Here is a 12,191-nt window from a genome sequence, read left to right as displayed (position 1 = left end):
TGACTTGGCAGGATTCTTGCTCAAACTGAATTCTGCAAGGACATAGGCTGGGCCTGGTCAGGAAGGTCTCAGACGAGCCTCATTAAAGTTTTGGTCAAAGGACAGTATCTGTCCCCACTTCCTCTTGGTTTGGGTAGAGTTGCCCTGGCGGTCTCTGCCTCTGGTCCAGGTGTCAGAATCCTTCTGGGATCTAAGGTGGCCCCTGAAGACAGAGGCCTTCTTTCCCTCTGAGAAAATACTGTGAGGGCCAGGTGCAGTGGCTCATGCCTGTAATCCCAGTACTTTGAAAGGCCGAGGCGGGCTGATCACCTGAGGTCAGGAGTTTGAGACCATCCTGGCCAACATGGCGAAACCCTGTCTCTACTAAAAGTACAAAACTTAGCCAGGCATGGTGGCAGGCACCTGTAATCCCAGCTACTCAGGAGGCTGAGGCAGGAGAATTATTTGAACCCGGGAGGCAGAGGTTGCAGTGAGCCGAGATTGCACCACTGCACTCCAGCCGAGGCTACAGAGCAAGACTCTGTCCCCTCCCCGCAAAAAAAAAAATTAGCCGGGCATGGTGGTGTGTGCCTGTAATCTCAGCTAATCGGGAGGCTGAGGCAGGAGAATCACGTGAACTTGGGAGGCGGAGGTTGCAGTGAGCTGAGATCATGCCACTGCACTCCAGCCTGGGCGACAGTGTGAGACTCCATCTCAAAAAAAAAAAAAAAGAAAAGAAAAGAAAAAGAAAATACTGTAAGGATCTGACCCCGTCGCTGTCAGTGGCCACATCCCCTGTCACATGAAGGAACCGAAAGACAAAGATGACACTCAGGATGAGAGAGGAAGTGAGCAAGGATGAGGCTGCATGCCCCCCTCCAGTTTTAGAACCCAGCTGGGCCTGGGATCAGCACCCCTAACCTCAGATGGTTCTTAGGGTAGAAGGTGGTATGGGTTGCATTTCTCTCACCGGAAAGCAAAAGAGTTCTGATTATTAGTAGATAGGTAAATTACATTGATTCGATTGTTACTCTCCTTCTACACATGAGGTTAAAGGTCTGAGGTGCAGAGGCAGAGTAGGGACCCTTGGGTGAATTTATTTCATTCTACTTGAGCACCCATGCTGGACGCCGTACACATAGAACAGCACAGAAATGGTTATTTTTCTCTTTGAAGCAACAATCTATGAAAGAGGTGTAGTTGCATGTTACTGAGAGAACCTCACTTCAATCAAACCCACACGTGCAAGGCTATATTTATGGTCTGCATGAGTCCACAAAACAATTAGACTTGCCTTCAACAGTGGTGTCTTTGATGCATTTGGAATCTGAGTAGTTCACAGAACATGAGGCCCATTAGGAGTTGGTTGTCATGGGTTTTCATTCTGGCTCAATCAGTGCCTGAACCATCCAGGGACCCTTTGGTCACAGGCAACAGAAACTGCACTTAGAGTATTTCTGGTATACAAAATTTGTTTGGTGTTTTTCTCCATTTCCTAGCACAGAGCTCCTAAAACCCTGAGAATTTCCTGAATGATGGAAGTGTATTTTCTTATTTATAATGAGCCCCTTTCAACTATACTTGAGTTTATCCTAATGAGGTGACCCTAGATAGCTTCAAGACAGGGTTTGGTAGCCAGAAGAACCAACCCTGTGTGTAGAGGGTTGGAATTTTCAGCCCCACCCTCCAATTTCAAGAGAGAACAACCTCCTTGGCTCCTCCCACCTCAGCCTCCCAGGTAGCTGAGACCACAGGTTTGCATCAGCATGACTGGTTAATTTTTTTTCTTTTTTGTCAAGATCGAGTCTTGCTATGTTGGCTAGCCTGGTCTCAAACTCCTGACCTCAAGCAATCCTCCTGCCTTAGCCTCCCAAAGTTCTGGGATTACACGTGGGAGCCACCACACCTAGCCTGGAGTTTGAGTTCAATCACTAATGGCCAGTGATTTCATCAATCATGCCTACTTAATGGAATCTAACAACAACAACAAAACTCCTAAACAAAGAGTTTCAGGAAGCTTACAGGTGGCTGAGCATGTCAAGGTGCTGGGAGGGTGATGCATCCCAAGAAGACATGGTAGCTCTGAGCCACCCCTACTCCCACCCCCATACCTTGCCCTGTGCAACTCTTCCATTTGGCTGTTCCTGAGTTTTAGCCTTTATAATAAACCAATAATAGTAAGTAAAGTGCTTTCCTGAGTTCGGTGACTTGTTCTAGCAAATTATCAAACATGAGGAGGGCTGGTGGGAATCCCCAAATTTATAGTCAATTGGGCAGAAATGTAGGTAGCCTGGGCACCTTCTTTGCAGCTGATGTCTGAAGTGGGGACAGTCTTGTGGGACCAAGCCCTTAACCTATGCTGTCCAGATAGTTATTGTCAGGATTGGGTTGCATTGTTGGATACCCCGTTGGTGTAGGAGAATAAGAGAGCAGCTTAAGCCAAAAAGGAATTGGTTGGCTTGGTGACCTAGAGACTCCCTGACGTAGTCCAATAATGTGCTCAACTCACTTTTGCTCCACCATGCCCCTTTCCCCATCAACATGGAATAGTTCGTCTATGTTGATCTCATTCTTTCCCACTGCTGATAGGCTCCCTGGGATGGCTGGGTGGGGTACACAAAGATGAGAAGAGGTAGAGGTGGGGTATGCCCACAGACGGCTATAGCAGCATACAAGCTCAATAATCATGGAGGAAGGAGAGTTTCTCGTTCCCAGAATCTAAAGCTGATGACATGGCTTGGGTCATCGGTCCACTTCTGTGGCCAGGACAATGGGCCATGTGATTGGTAGCAGCAGCAACCAGCAAAGACAGGGAGGGACTGGGGAACAAACAAGACATCAGGTATCTCCTCACTGTCAAAGCAGATCTGAGTTTGTGGAAGGCTTAGTGGTGGTCATCCAGTCCAGCTGCCAGAGACACTCAGGATGGGGCACACAACTGCTCCCCCCTCCTTTCCTGGCAATGGCCGCCTCACACTACCTGTGTGGCCTTGGGTCGGTGGTTTCCTCACATTTAAATCAAGGGTTTGAACTTGATACAGTTGTTTGAAGCCCCTCCCAGCTCGAATCATCCAAGGACTGTCACAGCTACATGAGATGAAGACTGCTTGGGGAAGGGGCCCTGCCACGGCTTGAGCCTCAACCTGTGCAGGAGCTGGTGCTCTGGCTGTTGAAGCATGGCTGGCCAGAGGCAGGGGGAAGGGCTGAAGCCAGGACAAGAGCAGAGCAGGCCAGAGCCACCGGACAGGACGCAGCTGGGCAAGGGCATAAATGGAAGATCACATTGCTCACAGTGAGTGGCCCAGGCCTGAAGAACTGACGTCAGCATATTTGAAGTGGTGAGGGTGCTGTCACAGAACTCAGCCCTCGGGCTGCCTGTATCACTGGGGTGAATAGGGGGACAGGGTGGCAGAGATCTGGAAGCTCCAGGAGAGGGACCAGGGAGAGGAAAACCTGTATGTGGAATAGAAGCAACTCAGCTTCAGGCCAGGAGGTTGTGCCTCTCCTCACTTAGCTACTGGGCTTCCAGGGCCCAGGTGGGATATACAAGAGAATATAAAGCCAATGAATTGCCAAGTCCCCAAGGCTCCCGGGAAATGGTGCCCTCTCTGAACCATCACCTGAAACCTCTGGTGACCACAGAATCTGGGCAGGAGTCACCATGGGACTAGCTCCAGGGGAGATTGTGATGCCGGGTTTACCAAGTACCCAAAAACATGCAGGTAGAGTGCTCACGAACCCAGGAGAGACTCGAAGGAAGGGCTGCCTTTGAACCCCAGGAGAGGCCAGTTCACGACAAACAGGAGTCTCCTTCATAGAAGGAGGAACCCAAAGAAAGATGTGGATGGAGTCCAAGCAGATTGGAGAGAAGGTCATTAAAAGAGCCATAGATGTCTACTGAGGAAAGTCAGAAGAAAGCGGTACTAGCCTCAGAAAGCCCCATGAGATGACCCTGGGGCCTCTGTCAGCAAGATTTTCGGAAGGAAGGAGTTTGGCCAATGACTGCGATGGAAGTCCTGAGCCAGCCATTCTTTCCCTGGCGTTGCTCTCAGTGAGGGGTCCTGGAAGCACAATTTCTTCCTTGAAGGGAGCAGAGTACTTACAGTGCTGCCCTTTAGAAATATGACACAACTTCTAGAAAAAAAGAAAGGCCTCTTTCCTCCAGCTCATTTATGTTCTGGCTTGTTGGTTCTCATGCCAAGGGAGAAACTGGTGGGAGTAGAGGAGAGAAAAGTATTCTCTTAGTAAGTATTACGGTCTTCCAAAAGTCTATAAACAAGGTACCAACTCAGTAATTACCACTTAGATCTGGTGCTCAAAAAATCAGTTCAGGTTCATTACTTCCAGCTAAGTTAATCAACCCCAAGAGGAGGGGAGGAGAGAAACAATTTCCGCATACATAAAAATTTATTATCCGTTCCTATTTTACTTAATGTCGTTGTGTGATGAGGCTCTGCCTGGAAATCGGTGTTTGGGAAGCTCAGGGTGAGAGGAGGCAACTGAGGGTCAGGAGGCCGGGCTCCAGGCCAGCTCTGTCTCCAGCCAGCTGGGAGACTGCCCTGCATTCTGGCTCTACCTGTCTGTCCTCAGGAGAGGGGTTTGGTTCCAGCCATGCCAACGTTCAAGCGCTCCACTACCCTTCATTACATATAGGGGGAGAGTATGCACATTTGGGCACAGCAGAGTCCCTGCTCAAGGGTGTTGATAATTCACATCCCCCAAGGAACCTACACTCCATCCATGTTTCCTGAGAGCCTAGCACTGTGCCTAGCACTGTGAACGAGACAGACAAGGTACTGAGTGTTTAGTTGGATTCAGCGGAAACAGCAATTACAGAATAGAGTCCAAAAAAGCTGAGAAAGAGAAGGAAGACCAGAGGCCAAATGAAGCTTTGAGCAGAAATAAATATGAAAGACCAGGTGAGGCTGTGAAGATGGTGGGCAGAAGAGACATCATCATCTCAAAGCATTTACCAAGCACCAAACTGGAAACTCCTTGGCATTCGCAAAATGCGAATGCTTTTAAAAATGAGTTTTGGGAGTGAAGACTCCATTTCCTAGGCTCCAACAGCGTAGACGTGTGACTCAGTTCTCCCATGGAAGAAGCAAGTGGAAGCTGTGTACTTTTGTTTCTTTAAAGGTGGGATGAGCATCTTTGCACTCTCATCCTTCTTGCTGCCTAAAATGTGGATGCATTGGTTGAAGCCCTGGCAGTCATCTTGGGCCATGAGGTGACCTTGAGAGGAGAAGCCATGCACAGTGGAGAAATCAACTCAAAGGTTCCAGGGTCTCTGCTGCATAATTGTGGAGCCACCTTACTAGCCCTAGACAGCCTACCTCCAGACTTCTTTTACATGAAAGAAAAATAATTTTTAATCTATTCATGTCTGATGGTCTTAAGAAAGTCACTTAGCTCCTCTATGCCCGTTTCATTTATAAAATGGGATAATATTATCTACCCTAGAGATTGCTGAATGTTTGCCGCAGACCTTGCTGGACTGAACAAAGGAGGACGAACGTGGGAATAAAGACAAAGACAAAAGAGGGTATTTGGAAGAAGGGGTCAGGGGGCTCCTTGCTTCTAGGGAACAAGGGCCCTGAGCTTCTAGAGCCCTTCATATTTATTGAATAAAGGAGATAGGGAGAAGGGGGTGGTTATCAGGAATGCTGAGTTGGTCACTCAAGCTTTTGGCTCCCAACAAATGTCGGCTATTATTACATCTTATTTATGCTACTATTTTTTAAACAGCTTTACTGGGATATAATTGATATGCCATAATAGTTTGCCCACTTAAATGTGCAATTCAGTGGTTTCTATTTATAGTTTTGCAATTATCACAACTTAATTTTAGAACGTTTTTATCATCCCTCAAAGAAACCTTAACAGTCACTCTCCATTTCCCTTCTATCCCTCCCCAGACCTAGGTATATATATTTTTAAACAATAATTTATCTTTAATCACAATTTAAAGGGCGCTGGAAGTACTTTGTGATCATAGGTACTCCTTAAGACAGATTTTTCTGTCAGTTTAGATTATTCCCAAGAGAATGACCTTACATTACAATGCAACTTATTTGGGGTCAGAGTATGACATTGCATTGGATTTTTCTTAAGGTGTCAATGTGCAAAGTGAATGTCACTGTTTAAATATACTTCGGCTTTGTCGGCTTGGAATTCACGGGGTCCTTTTTCTCTGATTCTGGTTCTAGTTTAACGGACACCAAACCAGCTTCAGGGAAAAACATCATTGATGAATATTTCTAAGCCTTAGCATACTTGGGCTGCTAAGATCACCCCTAGCAAAGTGCTCTACTGCTGATTAGAGAATTATAAGCTAGATTATTAACATGGCACTTAAAGAGGGAGGGAAGAAGTGGAGACCAACACGGGGTGGCTATTTGGAAGTGGCCAGACTGACTGCAACAGAGGCGTGAGCTCCTTTTGAGTATGTATGGAAAAATCCTTTCATATCATCATGAAAATGTTAGAGAGCACCCCAAAGGGCATAAACTCGTGACCTTTGACCAAATTCAGATTTAAAGACATATTTGTTTGGTCCGTGATGTTTTTAAATTTTTGAATGATTTTACATTGAGGTGTTCACTTTAACCCACTATTCTCTGCATCCTGCACCTGGCCTTGAAGGTATGGCATTTGAGAACTCTAATAATCCAACCCCCTTAAGTTACAGAAGGGAGGCAGGAGGAAAAATAGTGATGTTTAAAGTCACACAGCTAGGTGGTGAAGCAAGGATTAGAACCTGAGTCAAGCAGTCTTCCTAATACACCACATTGCTGCTTACTTGAACTCAATTGCACATTCAGGCCTGTAAACCTTAGTCAAGCGAAGTTTACTCCGTAAGCACATACTTAACAGCAGAGTAACAAAGAGAATCTCCAGGGTTATTCCCTAAAGCTTGGCTAAAACATTTCCGGCCCCTGATGGAACATATATATCCTCGAAGTGACCGGATTTCAGGGCACCAGCCCTCAGCAACCTGCTTCAAACAATGCTGACATTTTATTCTAACTCATTTGCCACACTTCTGGCTGATCATCTCTCTTTTCATTTAAACACAATCTTTCATCCAAACAGGGTACAATGCAATCACTTGGTTGGATGCCAGCATTTGGTGACTAGTCAACTTCCAAATATGCAGCTTCCTAGCTGCTCACTTTCCTTTGTGTGAACAAGCCACGGGAGAGCGGCCTTGGTAGCAGCGAACCAGGTGCGTAGCAAGGGCCCACGTGGATGCCTCTGGCTGTGTCTGTGGCAAGCCTTCCACGGGAGTGCCACGGCACACAACAGAATTAGAAATATTTTACATCTGTACCACACTCTGTTTTTCTTAATCCTGGTGCATTGCCCATACCACTTGCTTTGACACTTAATAATTTATTGAGAAAGATTAAATTTATCACATATACATCTCAGATTCGTTGGAGATAGGGTACTGGGGTTCAAATCCCAGCTCTGCCACTTACTGGCTATGTGACCTGGGCAAGTTACTAAACCTCTGTACCTAGGTTTCCTCATCTGGAAAATGTAGATAATAAACTAAAAGATAATAAAAGCACCTGCCTTTCAGGATTAAGAGGAGCCTTTGGGGAGCCAAGTACAGTACTTTGCACTTTTCAGATACTGACAAAGTATTTAATGTTGCCAATTTTTTGTTGTTGTTGTTGTTGTTGCCCAGGCTGGAGTGGCGCAATCTCAGCTTACTGCAAGCTCTGCCTCCCGGGTTCATGCCATTCTCCTGCCTCAGCCTCCCAAGCAGCTAGGACTACAGGTGCCTGCCACCACGCACAGCTTTTTGTATTTTTAGTAGAGACGGGTTTTCAGCATGTTAGCCAGGATGGTCTCGATCTCCTGACCTCGTGATCCGCCCGCCTCGGCCTCCCAAAGTGCTGGGATTACAGGTGTGAGCCACTGCGCCTGGCCAAATGTTGCCAAATTGTTAATCCACATTGTGATGTTAAAGATTCAATGTGGAGTCATTTTCGTGATTGATTTGGCTGAGCCTGGTGTTTAGCAATGAAACACACTGGAATTGACAATAAATATTAAATTTTAAACGTGAAAAAAATGGACAAAATGTATCTTGCTGGATGGACAAGGCATATTAAAATTGCAGGTCAGTGGTTGAATTTAAAACAGTTGCATTAATGTCTTAGATTCAATTATACTTAATTTGGCATTAACCTATCTCTATTCATAAAATTATTATTCATAACATTTATTGGACTAATTCTGTCAACAAAATTCCAGGAAATAAACAATCGTGATAGTGATAGGTTAATTGCTAAGGTTGTGTTTACTGGTTGGTTCTGAACACAAAGGAATTCACTGCTGTTGTTTTTTTTGTTAGACGTAAGAAACTGCCCACTGACAGAACTTTTTCTTGTTTCTAAATTTAACCATTTAAGTTTCTAATTCTTCTTTCCCTCTCTGAGGTGAACCCAGGGCAGCAAGCAACAGTGTGATCTTCTACTCACCAAGTCCAGAAGTAAGACCAGGGCAGTCCAGTCAAGGCTGCCCAACACCTGCCATCTCCATATGGTTCACCCCACTGCTGAATTTCCCACATGGCTGGATCAGAGACATGAATGGGCACTTTGGTTTGGACAAACCACACACCAAAGCAAATGCATACTGACATACATTGAATTTCAGCATGTTCTGAATGTTGTCTGACACCATGAAATACTGTTCTTCCAGGGAGGTCAACAAAACGGCTGTAGCAAATGCAAGGCAAGGGCTTCCCATTGCCCTCCTTAGAGAGAACAGGAGGCACTGATAACTCCCAGCAACAAGACACTGTCTACAATGGATTATTTCCTCTGTGATATCCTAGCACTGCACCATAGAGGTTAACTTCTGAAGCAGTATAAGAGGAAGTAGTAGCTCTATCAATCAAGATAAGTGGTGTGGGTATGAAGACAGGGCAACATCGGGCAGAAAACTATTAAATTGGGTTTCCACTTCCAGTTTCAGTGTAAAAATACGTGTAACATTCTGAACATTTTCATCATTTTCTCCAGCCGTACCCTATCTCCTTAACCCAAACACACTGAGTCCAGAAAGACAATAATAGAGATTTCCTTTGTATATGAAAATTCTCTTTACTCATTTGTTCTTCCCCATAAGCTAATTAACATTGTTTATTTCAGGCCAAGGACTGGTTTTTCCTGACTATTCTGTACACCATTTTAATCAGCAGAATGTAACTAACAAGCTTAAAGAGCCACTCAATACTGAATCAGCAGCTCATACCATATGTTTGGGTAAAAACATACTTCCCAAAAAAGCTAAATGCAGAAAGACCAAGGATAGAAGATGTATTTAATACTCAAGAAGTCTAACAGGATGTGGAATATTGAGATTTTAAGGGGGAAAAGTTATTCTTTAAATACATCTACCCTAGTCACCGGGCTAGCTTAGTCAATAGAGTATGAGACAAGACTTAAATATATCTACCCTAAAACATCTTTCTTACACCAGTTTTGCTACAACTTTTAACTCCAAAACAGTATTTTAAGAAAAAAAAATCAAATTACAAAAACAACTTCATCTTGGCTTCTTAGTGCTAATTTTTTTAAAGATGCAAAAAATCATGTATTTTCTCAGAAACATGGTTATGTGGTCAACAGATTTCTTAACAGAGTTCTAAATTTTGGATAATATTTATATATTCAGCTTTATTCTGGTATTACCCAAATTCATGTTTGAGTGGGAAAGAAAAACCAAACCACATTATAAATTTAAATTTTAAGAAAAAACCTTTGACAGGTAAGAAATTAGTTTATATTTTGCTTTACATACACCATTGTAAAAGGAAGGAAACACTAATTGAAGGCCTGGTTTTATATTAGCATATTCATGTAATAAGCACAGATTAAGTTTTAAACTTCTTAAGCAGATCTATTACGTATTTTCTCATTTTCAAAAACATCTTAGAACACTGTCTCTTTTAGAGGAATGAAAACAGCCTGATAGACTACATGTTTTCTTGGAATCAACAGTCTCCCCCAATTCCTTGTAGCCCTAACAACTAAAACCATGAGCTGATTTCCATGTTAAACATGCTTCTGTGCAGCAATCTAAAAACACTCTTTCACAACCATGGGATGAAATATTTCACTGGAATTTAAAATTTGCTTTTTGAATTATATGAAAGCTTTTCATGTACAAGTGATTAAAACGATTTGTAAACCAATAAATATTTCTACATTTAAAATCTTCCTCTGTCAGTTTGCCTTTTTCCTAAGCTTTTGGCAGCCAGAAAAGAAAAACTGATGTAACCCACTCTAAATTAACAATGAGGAAAAGGAACTTGGTAAACTGAAAGGACTCATTGGTCATACATTTGTTCTCATACCAAACTTTAACTGCATTTAAAAAAAAAATTGCAGTTAACTATAAAGCAAGCACGTGCAAAACCACTACTCAGGTTAAAAACCAGAACTGTGGCCCTCCAGAAGCCCTAATGTGCCCCCCTCCCCATTAGCACCCCATTTCCCTAAAGACAAACACTCTGATTGACACAATCACTTTTTCTTTACAGTTGCCATCCCAAAGACTGCATCCCTAAACAATACCACCTATTCTTACATTTCACATAAATGAAAAAAATCTGTATCCTTTTTATATCATTTCTTTTACTAAACGTTTTAAGATTCCATCTATGTCATTTTGTGTAGCTGTAGTTCATTTTCACTGCTGAGTTGTTTCCAGTGTGGAGGTATTAGGAACATTCTTGTATACATCTTGCAGCACAATGGGCAAAAGCATCTCTAGAGTATGCACCTAAGAGCAGAATTGCTGGGTCGTATGCGTCTTTTCAATTTCACCAGATAATCTTAACACCCCTACCAGTGTTATTCCACATCCTCAACAACAGCTGGAACTGCCACACTTGAAATGCTTGTCACTATGGTGGTGGGAGGTGGCCTGGCATGGTTTTCATTTTCATTTTTCTGACTGCTGATTAAAGACCTTTTCATGTCTATGGACCACTTAGATTTCCTCTTGGGTGAAGTGTCTGAATTTTTTTAAATAGCTTTATTAAAATATAATTCCTATACAATTCATCCATTTAATGTGTACAATTCAATGGTTTTTTGTATATTCACAGACATGTATAAACATCACCTATTTTAGAACTTCCATCTCTCAAAGAAACACCGTATCCTTTAGCTTTCCCCCCACCTACCCTCTATTCCCCGGCACCAACCCTGAACTGCTACTTTCTGTCTCTACTGCTGTCTCTACTCTGAACTTTCACATGAATGAAATCATACGTGTTGACTCTTGTAACCAGCTTCTTTCATTTAGCACAATGTTTTCAAGGTTCGTCTAAGCTGCACCATGTACCAGTACTTCATTCCTTTAATGACTCAATAATATACTCCATTGTATGGATAGACCACGTTTTGTTTATGCATTCATCTGCTGATGGACATTCGGGTTGTTTCCACCTTTTGGCTATTATGAATAATCCTGCTATAAACATTTATGTACAAGTTTGTGGGGACATATGTTTTGATTCCACTTGGATATATGTTGGAGTGGAATTGTCTGAGAAACTGCCAGACTGTTTTCCAAAGCAGCTGCACCATTTTACATTCGCACCAACAGCGCATGACAGTTTCAATTTCTCCACTTCCTTGCCAGTACTTACCATCTGACTTTTTGATTTTAACTATCGTAATCAGTGTGAAGTTGTAGCTCATTGTGGTTTCGACTTGCATTTCCCTGATCTGCATCTTTTCATGTGCTTAGTCCATTTGCATATCTTCCTTGGAAAAATATTCAAATTCTTTTTGTTAATGAGATTCTTAAGTGACCCCTTTTCTTAGTGATTTTATAGCAGTTCTTTATTCCAGGTATTAAAAAAGAAGAAAAGAAATGCAGTCTTGCTATATTGCCCAGGCTGGACTTGAACTTGTGGGCTCAAGTGATCCTCCTGCCTCAGCCTCCTGAGTAGCTGGGACTATAAGCATGGGACACCATGCCCAACTCTTTGATATTTTATATGGTACCAGTATGTTCTTCCATTATAAATCATGTCTTTTCACTTGTGGTGCCTTTTAATAGAAGTTGTTAATTTCAATTAGCTAAATAAGTCAAACTTTATGGATGGTGTTTTTCTGTGACTTAAATTCTTCCCAAAGCCAAGGACATAAAAATATTTTCCTATGTTATCTTCTGAA

This window comes from Nomascus leucogenys, chromosome 14 (genome assembly GCF_006542625.1).
Source record: "Nomascus leucogenys isolate Asia chromosome 14, Asia_NLE_v1, whole genome shotgun sequence".
NCBI lineage: Eukaryota > Metazoa > Chordata > Mammalia > Primates > Hylobatidae > Nomascus > Nomascus leucogenys.
The sequence above is the reverse complement of the archived record's forward strand: the minus strand, read 5'-3'. Positions refer to the sequence as shown.